The sequence below is a fragment of the Bos grunniens genome, chromosome 27, assembly GCF_055505025.1.
Source record: "Bos grunniens cultivar Pamir isolate PY7600 chromosome 27, Bosgru_T2T1.0, whole genome shotgun sequence".
NCBI lineage: Eukaryota > Metazoa > Chordata > Mammalia > Artiodactyla > Bovidae > Bos > Bos grunniens.
In genome coordinates, this window is record NC_141191.1 from 18,018,811 (window position 1) to 18,035,114 (window position 16,304).

The 16,304-nt window shown below is 44.6% G+C and overlaps 1 protein-coding gene across 3 annotated transcripts in view; it reads right to left on the reverse strand.

Annotated features, from left to right (window-relative positions):
• The window catches only part of MTNR1A (melatonin receptor 1A), a 157,931-nt gene that overhangs the window by 60,962 nt on the left and 80,665 nt on the right, over positions 1–16,304 (reverse strand). The window lies entirely within an intron of this gene.

The following is a 16,304-nucleotide window of genomic DNA, read 5'->3' on the forward strand; positions in this document are numbered from 1 at the left end:
AGTTCACATGTAGAGACTTCACTACTGCCCTAAGCTCCAGCAGCCATGAAGGGAGGTGCCGTGCTGTGGCAGAGGTTTCCCCTCTCAGCCCGCCCCTCCCCCAGATGGCCTGAAGCTGCCTGGTACCCTGGGGGGGTAGGGGGTGGGGCGCGCTTCTGGGGGCCTCTCCCGACATCCATCCCATTTCCCTCCAGGAGTGTGTATGCAGTGTTCATCCATCAGAGCAGGCAAGCTTCTCTTTCCTTCTGTCCTTCCCAAGGCCATCTACAGACTGAAACTAACTCTTCTAAGCAATTTTTCAACTAGGAGTGTGCCTCTGCGTGTGTGCACGCACACTCATGCCTGGGGTGGGGGGTGGGAATGAATGAAAAGGAATATTTCTGATAACCACAACACTTAACACTCACTCAGCTTCACTGCTTGTCTGGGTCTTGATGATCCCTCATCTTCAGATACAGATTTAGTCTCCTAGGGCTTGGGTAACACATTGCCACAAACTGAACGCTTTAAAACAACAGAAACTCTTTCTCTCACAATTCTAAAGGCTGGAAACCTGAAATCAAGGTTCAGCAGGGTCATGCTTCCTCCAAGGCCCCCAGGGGTAGGTCTTTTCTGGTCTCTAAATTTTAAATTATGGCCTTCTTAGATCTCTGGGGAGCTTCCCTGATAGCTCAGTTGGTAAAGAATTCACCTGCAATGCAGGAGACCCCAGTCCAATTCCTGGGTCGGGAAGATCCACTGGAGAAGGGATAGGCTACCCACTCTGATGTTCTTGGGCTTCCCTTGTGGCTCAGATGGTAAAGAATCCGCCTGCAACGTGGGAGACCTAGGATGGATCCCTGCGTTGGGAAGATTCCTTGGAAAAGGGAAAGGCTACCCACTCCAGTATTCTGGCCTGGAGAATTCCATGTATGATCCATGGGGTCGCAAACAGTCGAAGACGACTGAGCGACTTTCACTTTCACTTAGATTCCCCAGGGCACTCAGATGTGAAAGCAGGGTCCTGACCACTGCCCCACCCGGGATTCTTCAATTAGGAGCTTCTGGAGCAGCCATTTAAGCAATCCTTTAAGGATATCATTTCTATCATTTCATTCGATCCAAATGAGTTAAAATGGACATCCTAGAGTTAACAGGTTGTTAAGTGGATATCCTAGGCTTAAAATTTAGTCGGCCAACCAGTCAGCGATTAGTGTTGTTAATAATAATAGGAGCATCATTTTTGGCTAACAAGAGTAAGGGAAAGTGTTAGTCGCTCAGTCGTGTCTGGCTCTTTGAGACCCCACGGAAGCCTGCCAGGCTTCTCTGTCCATGGAATTCTCCAGGCAAGAATACTGGAGTGGGTTTCCATTGTCTTCTCCAGGGAATCGTCCCAACCCAGAGATCAAACACGGGTCTCCTGCATTTGCAGGCAGAGTCTCTACCATCTGAGATACCAGGGAAGCTCAACAAGAGAAGAAAAGAACGCAACTAAGAATATTACAATCTGTCCATCTTGCGGAATGCCTGCTGTGGGCTTTACGTCTTGTTATACTCTGTACTCCTCGTCACCATCGTCCAAGACAAGGTATTATTATCCCCATTATAGCATAATAACATGTTGATGCTTTTACAGGGGAAAAAAAAAAGACAAAATACCTTGCAAGTATTTTCCTCTCATTCTCCACTTCCCCTCTAGATGGCACTTTGGTACCTCCTTTGGCCTCATTTTAAACCCTAGGATCTGACAGAAGGCACTTAATTTATGATGTACGTAAACAAATTCTGTGTATTGATATATATCTGGAAACACTAAATCAAATCAACTGCTTCAATTCAAATTCACATGACTTTTCAAATATAATGGTTGTAAATATCTAGTTCCTAGACAGTAGCTTGTCCTTTAAACCACAGCTCCAGAGTCCCCCAGCTTTGGGGACTTCACTTCCCCTAAGAGACCAACTACAGGAGCCCCCAGCAGTGGGCGACCCTGGGCCTGGGTACCAAGGTGTGCTCCCACAGACTTCTAGTGCTGCAGACCGAGTGCTTTGTCTTCTAAAAAGTCATCCCCTGTCACTTGCCATCTGGTTGAATCCCATGGCTTGGGACTTCTTTTTTAAACAATATTTATGTATTTATTTGGCTGTACTGGGTCTTAGCTGTGGTAGGCGGGATCTTTAGCTGTGGCATGCGAACTCTTAGTTGCAGCATTTGGGACCTAGATCCCTGACCAGGGATCGAACCCAGGCACCCTGCATTGGGAGTATGGAGTCTTAGCCACTGGACCACCACGTATGTCCCTCGGGACTTCTTCTTTCCGTCTCTCTGTGATTTCCTTTAAGCTGTTGCAATCCTTTCTCCCAACCCTCAGCTGTCTATGCGTCCCCCTTTCCCCCAGCCTGGCTTGGTCCATATGTGAACACAATCCCCCTCCCTTGATTATTCAGAGTATTTAAAAGATCACACTGCAATATTGAAACAAACAAACAAGCAGAAACCTTTGAATTCTGAAGGCTTGGTGAGATTTAAAAAAGAAAACAAAAATATACCTCCCCTCAAAATACACACACACACATACGCACACCCCACATTTGGAAGTAAACAGTGGAAACAGTGACAGACTTTATTTTGGGGGGCTCCAAAATCACTGAAGATGGTGACTGCAGCCATGAAATTAAAAGACGCTTGCTCCTTGGAAGGAAAGTTATGACCAACCTAGTCAGCATATTAAAAAGCAGAGACATTACTTTGCCAACAAAGGTCCATCTAGTCAAGGCTATGGTTTTTCCAGTGGTCATGTATGGATGTGAGAGTTGGACTATAAAGAAAGCTGAGCGCTGAAGAACTGATGCTTTTGAACCGTGGTGTTGGAGAAGACTCTTGAGAATCCCTTGAACTGCAAGGACATCCAACCAGTCCATCCTAAAGGAGATCAGTCCTGGGTGTTCACTGGAAGGACTGATATTGAAACTGAAACTCCAATCCTTTGGCCACCTGAGGCGAAGAACTGACTCATTTGAAAAGACCCTGATGCTGGGAAAGATTGAAGGCAGAAGGAGAAGGGAATGACAGAGGATGAGATGATTGGATGGCATCACCGACTCAATAGACATGAGTTTGAGTAAACTCCAGGAGTTGGTGATGGAGAAGGAGGCCTGGCATGCTGCAGTCCATGGGTCGCAAAGAGTTGGACAGGACTGAGCGACTAAACTGAGCTGAACTGAAGGATACAGTTACTCCAAGACTCCGTGAGTCCAATTGTTCCACTGAGGTTTCCCTACTGGCTGTGTGTCTCCCAGACCCCCAGCTTGCAGAGACCAGTGACCTTGGGGCCGAAGCTCATACTGTTTTGTAGCTTTGACGAAACAAACCTCTTAGGGAGTCTTAGCATCTGGGTTTGTCCACTACATGGGACAGAGAGATGGCCTGGGGTACAAACCTGCCCTGAGTCATGGACAGTATTTAACAAGCCTGCCAGCTGACTTAGGGACTTGAAAAATTTTTAAAAACCGGTGGGAAGAAAGTCTAGGGAAGTAGGCACAAGTCTCCCAAAGGGCAGTGTGAAACCGTCAGAGCTTCCAGGTGTGCCCACCAGAGGGCGCAGTTATTCTGTGAACAGAAGACTAATCTAGAATTCAGAATCCAGAACTGAGACATTTTTGAAGCCTCCTGCCACTCCCCTCTCAGCTCTACCTTAGCCTGTCTTCAATTTGTAGGGCTCAAGTTTTCAAAAAATTACTGGAGTCCAGTCTTAGCGTGGGCATCCCATAACAAAATCGCAATTCCTACTAATCAGAGATACTTAGGTGCTGTGGAGGGCACGTTGTGCAGAGCCCCTGAACAGTTACAGGTAGTACCTTCTGGGCTTTTTTTGGCTCCCACAAATCTGTCTCTGGCTGCCACCAAGCTCTTTAGAAACTTCTGTCCCCCAAGATGTGTCTGAACATCGCAGGAATGGACCCAAAACACCTCCCCAGTTCAGCCACTATATCACTAAACTAGAATCGCCTTCTGTGGAAGGAAAAAAAAAATAGGGCCTTTTAGAAATTGAGTTCAGATGACCGACCCCTGATAAGAGGGGCCTGTTCATCAGATATTTCAGTGCCCACACTCTGGGGGGAAAATAAGGCCTCCAGAAGTCATTATTTATTCCAACATAAGCCATTAAATTGTTTATTTGGCATAATTTGGCCTGAGATTCACTTTTTCATGCCATCTTATTGGGAGCTAGTGGGAACAGTGAGCATAAAGCAAGCTATGAGGATTGTTGTTCAGTTGCTACATCATGTATGACTCTTTGCAACCCCATGGACTGCAGCACACCAGGCTCGTCTGTCCTCCACTATCTCTCAGTGTTTGTTAAATTCATGTCCGCTGAGTCAGCTACCTAACCATCTCAGCCTCTGCCACCCCCTTCTCCTTTCGCCCTCAAGCTTTCCTAGCATCCGGGTCTTTTCCAGTGAGTTGGCTCTTTGCATCAGGTGGTCAAAGTATTGAAGCTTCAGCTTCAGAACCAGTCCTTCCAATGAATATTCAGGCTTATTTCCTTTAGGACTGACGACTTTGATCTCCTTGCTGTCCAAGGGACTCTCAAGAGTCTTATCCAACACCACAATTTGAAGCCGTAGATTCTTTGGTGCTCAGCCTTCTTTACGGTCTCTCACATCCATACATGACCCCTGGAAAAACCGCAGCTTCGACTACACGGAACTTGGTTGGACTGTTTATCAAAAGAACCTGACATTTACATCTAACAGTATGATTTATCGCAATTTTTAATCCAAATCTGGATTCCATGTGCTTGTGTTTCATGTCAAATTTTCCCATCTGTTTTCAAATTTGACATTGCTCTGAAGTTTCCCTTTTAAGCTATGTTAATTGGGTTCTAGAAATATAAAGATGACTGGAAAGAATTAAGTCAGAATATGAGCAGTGCATTGGGATTGTGGAGGGGATTTTTATTCATCTATCTCTGTATTTTGATGTATTTTACAAGTTTCCTCAAGAAATATGTCTTATATTTATATTCAGAAAATACCATTAAAATTCCTAAATATTTAAGACTGTTAAATTTTTATTCTTGATCATTTGAACATGAACAGAAGCCAAAGCTTCCCCCAGTTAAGAACAGAAAGCTTTTAGCACTGAAACACATAATGAAGTATCTAATGGGCATTTTATATGACTGGATCCACGGATAGTAAAATAACCACATTTTTAGACATACATCAAAAAAATTTTTTAAAGAAATTGACATTATTCTAAAGTTCATGCATTAGTTGTATTTTAGATTTATTCCACTTTTGATCATAGGGATGAGTCACTACCATTGTTCTGCTGTTCTCTCGTTTGGGGCCTCATTTGGGTACCACTTGCCTCTTTGATCATTAGAACATACAAGGAATGTCCGTAGAAGCAGTAGATGCTTCTCATAGAAAGAGAAGTGAAGTGAAAGTTGCTTAGTCGTGTCCGACTCTTTGCAACCCCATGGACTATACAGGCCATGGAATTCTCCAGGCCAGAATACTGGAGTGGGTAGCCTTTCCCTTCTCCAGGGGATCTTCCCATCCCAGAGATGGAACCCAGGTCTCCCACACTGCAGGCGGATTCTTTACCAGCTGAGCCACCAGGGAAGCTCAAGAACACTGGAGTGGGTAGCCTATCCCTTCTCCAGTGGATCTTCCTGAACCAGGAATCGAACTGGGGCTTCCTGCATTGCAGGCGGATTCTTTACCAACTGAGCTATCAGGGAAGCCCCCGCTTCTCACGAGAGACAGGCTGTTTTCCTTTGGCTGCTAAGGATGATATAATGATCCACACTGTGAGCAGAAGAGGCCGATTTCCAGAGAGCGAGGCTGGTTTTTGGCAGTGCCGATGCCCTGATCAGAATGAGATGATGCCGTGAATTCCCATCCCGATGAAGGAAATTAAAAAATCCAATTTGAAACCAGCTTTGACTAGACTTTGCTGAAAAATGAAAAAATGATATGAGCTGAATAATTCAAGGCTTTATTTAGAGCCACAGACTCTGTGTGGGACATTGCCTCTCTGCTGGCAAGAGCCTGGCCTAGGAATTCAGCTGCTTCATCCTCGCTGCGTTCTAGCCTCCACCTGCCACCGCAGAAAACTGCCAGCACCTGCAGATCCCCGAGAGCTCACCTTCTGGAGCCAAAACTCCTCTCCCCACAGCCTTACTTTTGGTTCATCAAAAACAGAACACTAGAGAAGATTCTCAATACTATTCATAATGGAATAAAACTTGATTCTTTTCTATTGGGAAAAAAGAAAAGGTTATCCAACTCCGGTGAGGTTGTCAGAGAAGCACAGGAGGAAATTTCTGTGCAGAGGTTACATCTTTGCATTTGACTTCCCTTGTAGCTTAGTCAGTAAACAATCTGCCTGCAATGCAGGAGACCAGGGTTCTATCTCTGGGTCGGGAAGATTTCCTAGAGAAGGAAATGGCAACCCACTCCAGCATTCTTGCCTGGAGAATCCCATAGACAGAGGAGTCTGGCAGGCCACAGTCCATGGAGTTGCAAGAGCTGGATACGACTTAGCAACTAAACCACCACCACCATCCATCGTGGAGTCCCCTCCGGGCTCTCCCATTCAGTCACCCGGCCCTGCCCTATATACACAGAACCTCTTGTGCTCCAGGGCCGGTGGTGCTAGTCACACAAGTCTCTCTCCAGCTGACCTGGAATCCTGGTGGCTAGTCAGCTACATCCTTCTCCCAATAATTGATCTAATGCAGAAGTAGAAATTGGCTTCCCAGGTGGCGCTAGTAGTAAAGACCCCACCTGCCAAAGCAGGAGACATAAGAGATGCAGGTTCAATCCCTAGGTTAGGAAGATCCCCTGGAGCAGGGCATGGCAACCCACTCCAGTATTCTTGCCTGGAGAATCCCATGGACTGAGGAGCCTGGCATCCACTGGACTCAACTGAAGCGACTTAGCACAGCACAGTCCTGGATCTTCGTCGCTGCATGTGGGCTTTTCTCTAGTTGCATGTGTGTGAGTCTAGTTCTCTGCTCTCTATTGTGTTCCTCTTCTTGGTTTGTTGATTTTAGTACCAGCATCACATTTGCTTAATTGACCATTGCTTTGCAATATGTCTTCCTCTCTGGTGGGAAATGATTTCTCAAACTGTCCTTCTTTAGCATCTTGTCTATTCTCATGTGTTTGCTACTGCATGTTATTTAGAACCATATTGTCAAGTTTCTTTAAAAAAAAAAAAAGAGCCTAATGGCACCCCAATCCAGTATTTCTGCCTGGAAAATCCCATGGATGGAGGAGCCTGGTAGGCTGCAGTCCATGGGGTCGCTCAGAGTCGGACACAACTGAGCGACTTCACTTTCACTTTTCACTTTCATGCATTGGAGAAGGAAATGGCAACCCACTCCAGTGTTCTTGCCTGGAGAATCCTGGGGACGGCGGAGCCTGGTGGGCTGCCGTCTATGGGGTCGCACAGAGTCGGACACGACTGAAGCAACTTAGCAGCAGCATAGGTGTTTGACTAGAATTGGGTTGACTCTAGATTAATTTGGAGAGGGAATAGTACTGTGTATTCTGTCTGGAGTTTTATGATATTGGGTTTTCCTACCTAGAAACACAGAATTTTTCAATGCTTTTGTCTTTATTATTGTCTTTTGGTACGGTTTTTAGTGTTCTCCATGCTATCCTAAACATGTCTTGCTAGATGTATTTCTGAGCATCTGGCTTTTGTGGTAGGTTTTACTTGTAAAGCCCTCTGGGCCTGTTAATTTCTCTGTGCAAAGAATTTTGATTACGGATTCAATCATTTTAATGCAAAAATATTTGGTTTAATTTAATATTTGAAGAGCCTGAGTGGCTGCAATGTTTTTCTCTAGAGAGGAAGGGCATTTTCTTCTGCCTGCAGGCACAGAGCCCTTCTGACTCAGAACCCCTTCAGCTTCAGGGAGGTGAGGCTGAGAAGGGAGTGTGGTCCGGGGGCTCCGCCCACTTTCCTGCAAGTTCTGCCGGCCCTCATTTGTCTATTGGCAGCTGGACTCCAGAGGAACCTTGCTTTTACGTGAATAACACTTACTTAGTATGTGTGCCTCTGAAAGATGTTTAGGGCAGGCTGTAGGTGTTTCGACCCCCCGGTGAAAGGGTCCCTGAGAATATCCAGTCTGACATTCTGCCAAAAGTAAACATCTCAAGGCTAACTCTTAGGAAGCCACTTACTATCACTCATGGCTCCCAGTTGCTACAAAAAATAATAATATAGGGAAGTGTTGATGCTGATGGAAGGCAGCTGAAGGGCGTCCTTCTTTCTGTAGGAGGTTGGCTTATTTGAGGCAGCAGTGATGAAGGCTGACACTGACGCTGTCCTTCCTGGTTTTCCACTCATCTACCAACTGGGGAGTGGTGAAATGAGGCTATTTCAACCTGACAGCGATGCTTTGGGGACTGCTCAATGCAAGGAGGCCTCATGTAGTGTTTCTAGTTTGCTTATGCACTTGCTTTGCTGAAAGAAAAACCTTGTACATGGTTCCTGAGCTCCAGTGAGGTCCGCACAGGACAGACAGCCATGACCTTGGAACGAGCCGCAGTGCTACTCACTCGTGATCACGCTTTGGTCTTTCCTCTGCTCTCCTTTGCTTATGTGGACCTGCACTTGGGCATTGCTCTCAGACTTTTTTCTGAGAGTTCCTATCACCCACCACCCGCGAAATGAAACACCGTGCCCTATTCACCTCTATGTCAACTACTCAGCCTGGCAAATGTATGGTGTATGGAACTCATCAAAGATAAGGAAAGTAAAGAGGACAGTTTGTTTCCTTTCTACATGGTTTGAATATATATATTTTTCAAAATCAGAAATATGATCTTATCGGTTCATTTGTAACTTGGTTTATATATAACCTTTTATTGAATACAACAAATAAATTGAAGCACAAATATCTTTGGGAGCATCACCCACAAGAATATGTAAAATTGGCAAGTAGGCGAATTGCAGCTCATTCTAAAGGCCAGAGGCATATCTGGAAATTACTCACTGGCCTCCTTAGAGAGGCCAGCTCCACTTCCACAAGGCAGCCTAATTAGCACTCATGATTGCTTTCTATCTGATTCTACACTGCATGCATACACAGTTTGGATTCTATCTTACCTCATTTGTGAAATAGTTTTTACCTTTTATTCTTTCAAATAATAAATGCTGGTTGTGATTTTCCTGAGTGTACACGATGCTAGGTATTAGGAGTACAATAAAGTGAACGATTACCCTATGGGATTTCAGAGTCTCAGGAATTGACAGTTGGAGGAGTGTAAAAAGTACTTTGAAAGAGGTAGGCATATACAAAATTCTCAGGACAATAACTGAGAGTAATGAAATCTGCCTGACAGTCAAGAAAGACTCAGTAGAAGAAATTATATTTGAGTCAGATAACAAATACGTAGGAATTTTCCAGGATAAGCACACGAGAAACTTCTCGGGCAGAAGGACCATTAGATGCTGTGGCTATGATGACAGTGGGTTGGAATGGGAAGAACACGAGCTCACATTTTGCCCTGTCACTTCTTGGATCTTGATTGACAATCATTTTCCTCTGAGAGAATAATTTCTTCTTTGCAAATTAGACATAAATTACCTATTACACAAAGCTGTTGTAGGTGTGATTAAGATAAAAAAGTGCCTAGCACAGCACACTGGCTCATAAAAATCAGTGTAAAAGTGGTAGCTTTAACTCACAGAGACAAATAAGTCATGATAAGTCAATGTCGGGAAATGAATTGCAGGTCAATAATTGTTTGGACTTCATTGGAAGATATTAAAAAGTGTTTAGAGACCTATCTCTCATTGCTTATTTCCACTGCTTTTTATTCTGATTCTAAAAAGAAGGGCAGAAGAAAGTTTTACTTTCTCCACACTTAAATTTAGCTTAGTTTTGATTCACTGTGATATCAAACAATGGCGATTTTTATGCTCTGCTGCATTCAGGTTAAAATAGAACTTAAATGGTTGACCCTCCATAGCACTTGATGTTCTGATGAGACTAACAGCTGGCTGCTCTGTATTTCAAATGTCTTTAGCATTCCACTGACTTCTCTCTGCTCTAAGAAAGCAAAGGGCTATTAAGAGGTTTGTAAACAGTTTCTCCATCCTTATGAACACCAGAAGCAAACTTGGCCATGAGCAGAAACCCCTGCAAACATCAACTGTTAAATTGGGGTCTCTCAGGGTCACCATATACTAATTACTCATCTGTTGCCATTCAGTTGCTCAGTCGTACCCGACTCTTTGCGATCCCGTGGACTATACAGTCCATGGAATTCTCCAGGCCAGAATACTGGAGTGGATAGCCTTTCCCATCTCCAAGGGATCTTCCCAACCTAGGGATTGAACCCAGGTCTCCCACATTGCAGGCAGATTCTTTCCCAGCTTAGCCACAAGGGAAGCCCCCACATCCATGCATGACTGGAAAAACCATAGTTCTGACTAGATGGACCTGTATCAGCAAAGTGATGTCTCTGCTTTTTAATACACTGTCTAGGTTTATCATAGCTTTTCTTCTAAAGGAGAAAGTGTCTTGTCATTTCATGGCTGCAGTCACTGTTTGCAGCAATTTTGGAGCCCAAGAAAATAAAATCTGTCACTGTTTCCACTTTTTCTTCTTCTATTTGCCATGGAATGATGGGACATGATGCCATGATCTTAATTTCTTGAATGTTGAGTTTAAAGCCAGCTTTTTCACTCTCCTCTTTCACCCTCATCAAGAGGCTCTTTAGTTCCTCTTTGCTTTCTGCCATTAAAGTGGTATCATCTGCATCTAGAAAAGCTTTTAACAAGGTACTCCTTGTCTGTCTAGAACAGATCACTTACTGTCAATAAACTTGCCACGTGTGGACTGCAGCTGTGTTGAAGAGTAAACGCTGGGACCAGATAAAGCTACATGATATGGAAGATAAATAAGCTGAAAGACACTTAAACTTAGTGGCAGGTTTGTACTAATCTATCCCCCTACAAGGCTCTCTTTCAGAAACCAAACCTCATTCCGGCAGGAAAGGGGACTGGGTAGCTCTATGTTATGGATTCAGGCACTCCTGGGTACTGATTTGTTGAGCATGCTATTATTTTTATTGTATATTTTATTTATCATCAATAACAGTCTTGCTGGGTATGAAATGTGTTTTGTATGCGTCTGATTGACAATTAAGGCCTTTGTGTTCATTCAATTTAAAAATCATAGAGAAATTCAACCTGAAATTGTCTTTACAAGAAGGAAGGACTCCAACTGCCCATCAGCCTGAAAAAAATGTAACATTCATTTTATATACTTTTGTAGTTGTTTGGACCCAGAAGTCCTGGAGCTGCCTCTCTCTGCTCAGCTGTTTCCTGGTTCTTTGTGGGTGTTATTAAGCATATGAGAAGTTCTAGAGGAACAAATACTTTACTTTTACTAGTAAAGATATCTGCTCAGGCTAGAACTTTTCTGACAATGGTAATGATCCCATTAGTTATTTTAATAGTTTAAATGGTGCCTTGGAGAGTAAGAAGATCTGCCATTAAGGGGAAAAAAAGCACAGCTGAGTTGGCTCATTAATGAATTGAGCTGCTCATTAACTAATCTTTTCCAAAATCTCTAAATGATGTCCTGGTTAACAGCCACTAGAAATACAGAAGCATTTTAATAGAGGTTCTCAGTCTAAAACCTTGGCAGTTGTAACACTGATGATTTTGTACATAATAATAATAACAACATACATAAGAGCTGCCAACTTTTACTGAGAGCTTACTATTTGCCAGCCACTCGTGGGAATAGGGAATCCCAGAAAAGACAAGCCGAATTAGTTCATCTGGCTAGCCGCTGGATGTCTAACTCAAGTTACATGTACATTTATTAAGTTAGGTCAATGACATAATTGGCCAACTGTTCAAAATCGTACAGATGGCGAGTACAGGCGGGTCCCAGAAGTTCATGATTTATGAGAAGCTGCATCACATATTGCCTCTCTGGAGAAGAAAACTCCTTTCTCCCAAGCAGCATACATCTTCATCATGGGGAAACAGAGGAGAAAGTTTTGCTGTGGCTATTGCCGCTTTTATCCTTAATTTTTCTGACTTCCAAACCATGCAAAATGAGCAAGGAATTGTCGCGGACTGCATACAATGAACTATGGTTAGGTGGTGGCCATGAGTTTGAGCAAACTCTGGGAAATAGTGAAGGCTAGGGAAGCCTGGTATGTGGCAGTTCACGGGGTTGCAAAGACTTCATGACTTAGCGACTGAAGAACAACATGGAAAAAAGAGAATATTTCAGGCCTTTAATAAAATCTTCAACAACTCTGGCAGTTGATTGAGGTCATTGGATTCTCATCAAATTCTAAGCAGGACAGAGTTTGTCAGAGAATTTACTCCCCAGTGGTATCTCATGCAGCCAAGAGGATGAGTGTGGGAAGTCAGAAAGCCTGGCTCCAATCCCACTTCTGCTTGTTACTAAGCTGTGTGACTTCGCCCAACTTACTATATCTTCTAATATTTCACTTTCCTCATCTCTAAAAGTGGAGACACTAGTAACTATCTCATTATGCTGTGCTTAATCACTCAGTCGTGTCCGACTCTTTGGGACCCCATGAAACGGTAGCCCACCGGGCTCCTCTGTCCATGGGTTTCTCCAGGCAAGAATACTGGAATGGGTCACTGTGCCCTCTTCCTTGGGATCTTCCCAACCCAGGGATTGAACCCAGGTCTCCTGCACTGCAGGTGGATTCTTTACCATCCGCACCACCAGGCAAGCCCAACTACCTCATTGGGTTGTTGTAAAAATTGAATTCAAATGAAATGATACAAGATAATGCTCCAGTAATATACCAAACCATCCACTAGATGGCAGTTGTTATTATTTTTATGGTTACTGTTAATGGGAGGACTGCTTGGACCAGTTCATCTCAGTGGTATTAGGCTTCAATTTCCTCCACCCAAGATTTCAGTACCACTCCTGCCAACTATGACTTGAACCCTGCCCCAAACTCCATTCATCTGCCCTAAGGTTCCATACCAGACCCTGTTTCCTATACACCCTTCCAACCAATACTGTGGCCTCCTCCCTACTCCCCATGGGTTGTATTTCTACCATGAAATAAAATCAAAATCATGCCAGTGCTCACTTGGTTTTCTAGTATGCGCTCATGCAATAACTTTCTTACAGATGATATAATAAGTTGCCTCCATGGTTTTTCAAGGCTTCACAGATCATTTCTTTTTGCTGCTGAATAGTATTCCACTGTCTACGTATACAACAGTTTATTTATTCATTCCCCTCTGACTCTTTGCAACCCCATGGACTGTAGCCCTCCAGGCTCCTCTGTCCATGGGATTCTCCAGGCAAGTAATTGGAGTGGGTTGCTGTGCCCTCCTCCAGGGAACCTTCCCAACCCAGGGATTGAACCTGCAACTCCTATGTTTCCTGCATTGGCAGGTGGGTTCTTTACCACTAGCACCACCAGGGAAGCCCTATTGAAGCTTAGATTTAATCTAATAATGTTAAGATGTTGTACTGGGACAGACACAGGCATGAATTAGGCAATGCTTTACTGTATAAACTCTGTGAGAGCTGTGTGTGGCTGTTTCTGCTTCCAAAATATCCTATGTAAAACCACTAATACTTGTAAAAGTCCGCTGTGAAGAATTTCCTCCCCTGAGTGTATAATTTTGACCACCGTGGGATGAGGGAACTTTCTGAAGTAATTGCTGACATGGAAATTCACAAAAAGGCTTTGTGCCCCAGCGACCAAGAAGAAGAATGCAAACAACTTGACTGGAGAGATGCAGTGGCTTCCCGGTTGCAGGGACACTGAGCACATGTCCTATCAACTATTGGCACGTTTTGCTTTGGGGAACAGAAAGCTTCTTTATATAATACGGGTAATTAGTCTCATGCTCAGCTGGGGGTTCGGCTCGGCTTCTGTCTCAGTAAACAGAACCAGAGACAGGGGTTAGCTCTGCAGCAGGATGCCTGCCAAATGCTAATCCCTATTGGACGGATAAAAATAAAACCTTATTAAAACCTCTTGTTCTGGCCTTAAACATTTCCCTACATTTCTGCTGTATGGCCAGAGCTAACACATGTGGCTCCTTGAAACTGCGTTATCCTATGGGGTGCCTTTCTTGTGGGATAACCTTGTTTTCCACACTGTAAAATGTGTAGGTGGGGAGTGTTTTGGTTGTTAAGTGTACTTAGTTATTCCTGGATGATCTTTTTATAAAGAAAACCTGAATATGCAATCCCTCTGCTTAAAACCCTTTAAATGCTCCTTGGTGGTGGTGGGATGAAGATCCCAATTCCTCCCATAGCCTCCGGAGCCTAGCATCACCTGGCCTCTGACGGTCCCTGCAGTCTCCTCTCACACGCGAACTCCCCACCCCTTGCCGTCTGTTCTTAGCACACGTCTCCTTCTGTGACCTCTCTCCACAGCCCTCTATCACCTTTCCCAGGAAGCGATTCTTCTTGCAGTTGTAGCTCAACTGTTACTTCCCTGGGAAGCCCTTCTGACTATTCAGCAAACAAACATGAAAATTCCTGGTGTGTGCTTTCTTGGGAAGGCACCACTTCTCAGCACCTCTTTCCAGCATCACATTCCCTATGTGCACGAGTCACCTAGAGATACAGGTCACATCCAGACATCTGGCACAGGAGGTAGTGACTATGGTGGTGGGTGACGTTTTTCCCAGATAGTTCTCTGAAAAACACAAGGGCTGTTGGTGACAGTGGATTTGTGACAATGACCATTGTTAGCTTCTGGTCTACAGAGATTTTGTAACTCTTTGGAAAGTTCAGCCTTCCCTGGTGGCTCGATGGTAAAGAATCTGCCTGCCAAGGCAGGAGACACAGGCTTGATCCCTGGTGGATGAAATTAAAAGATGCTTGCTCTTTGGAAGAAAATCTATGACCAACCTGCTGCTGCTGCTGCTGCTAAGTCGCTTCAGTCGTGTCTGATTCTCTGCGACCCCATTGACAGCAGCCCACCAGGCTCTGCCGTCCCTGGGATTCTCCAGGCAAGAACACTGGAGTGGGTTGCCATTTCCTTCTCCACTGCGTGAAAGTGAAAGTGAAGTCACTCAGTCGCGACCGACTCATGGCGACCCCAGGGACTGTAGCCCACCAGGCTCCTCCATCCATGGGATTTTCCAGGCAACAGCACTGGAGTGGCTTGCCATTGCCTTCTCCATGACCAACCTAGATAGCATATTGAAAAGCAGAGACATTACTTTGCCAACAAAGGTCCATATAGTCAGAGCTATGGTTTTCCCAGTAGTCATGTATGGATGTGAGAGTTGGACTATAAAGAAAGCTGAGCACCGAAGCATTGATGCTTTTGAAATGTGGTGTTGGAGAAGACTCTTGAGAGTCCCTTGAACTGCAAGGAGATCCCACCAGTCCATCCTAAAGGAAATCAGTCCTGAATATTCCTTGGAAGGATTGATGCTGAAGCTGAAACTCCAATCCTTTGGCCACCTGATGCAAAGAACTGACTCATTTGAAAAGACCCTGGTAATGGGAAAGATTGAGGGCAGGAGGAGAAGGGGACGGCCGAGGATGAGATGGTTGGATGGCATCACCGACTCAATGGACATGAGTTTGGGTAAACTCTGGGAGTTGGTGATGGACAGGGAGGCCTGGCGTGCTGCAGTCCATAGGGTCACAAAGAGTCGGACACGACTGAGTGACTGAACTGAACTGAATGGAGTAACTAAGCCCTCGAGCCATAACTACTGAGCGAGAGCCCTAGAGCCCAGCAGCTGCAATGAGAGTGGTTCCCTGTCTCTGCAAATAGAGAAAAGCCCTCGTAGCAACAAAGACCCAGCACAACCAAAAATAAACTATTTTTTTAAAAAAAGAGGTCAAGAGAGAGCATGGTCATTTCAGTCAGCACCTCCCAGGTCAGGCTCTAGTGGGCTAGTTCCACAGCTTCCTGCAGCTGTGCCCTGCCATTGGATGCCCTCATTTTTTCCAGCCAATTTTGCTTGCATCTGTCGCTTCTATTCATTATCCTGCCTGGTGATCTCCAAGTCATTGATTCCGTCATTCAGCCTGGCTCTAGTCCAGGTCATCTTCTGTACATGCCAAGCTTGATACTCCAGATTTCATATTGTTACCAGGAAGCCCCAATGAAGCTGTTCACAAACCCAAGTGATGGCAGAGGCAAGGTGGATCATCTTATAAACACTCCTCACACCTTGGTTGCATCATCTCAGCGAGCTTTATGCCTTCAGATTTTTGCTTCAGATAGTGATTCACCTCTTTCACAGCATTACCTGTACGGACTACTCTGACACTATTTCTTTGCATCCTTAAAAAA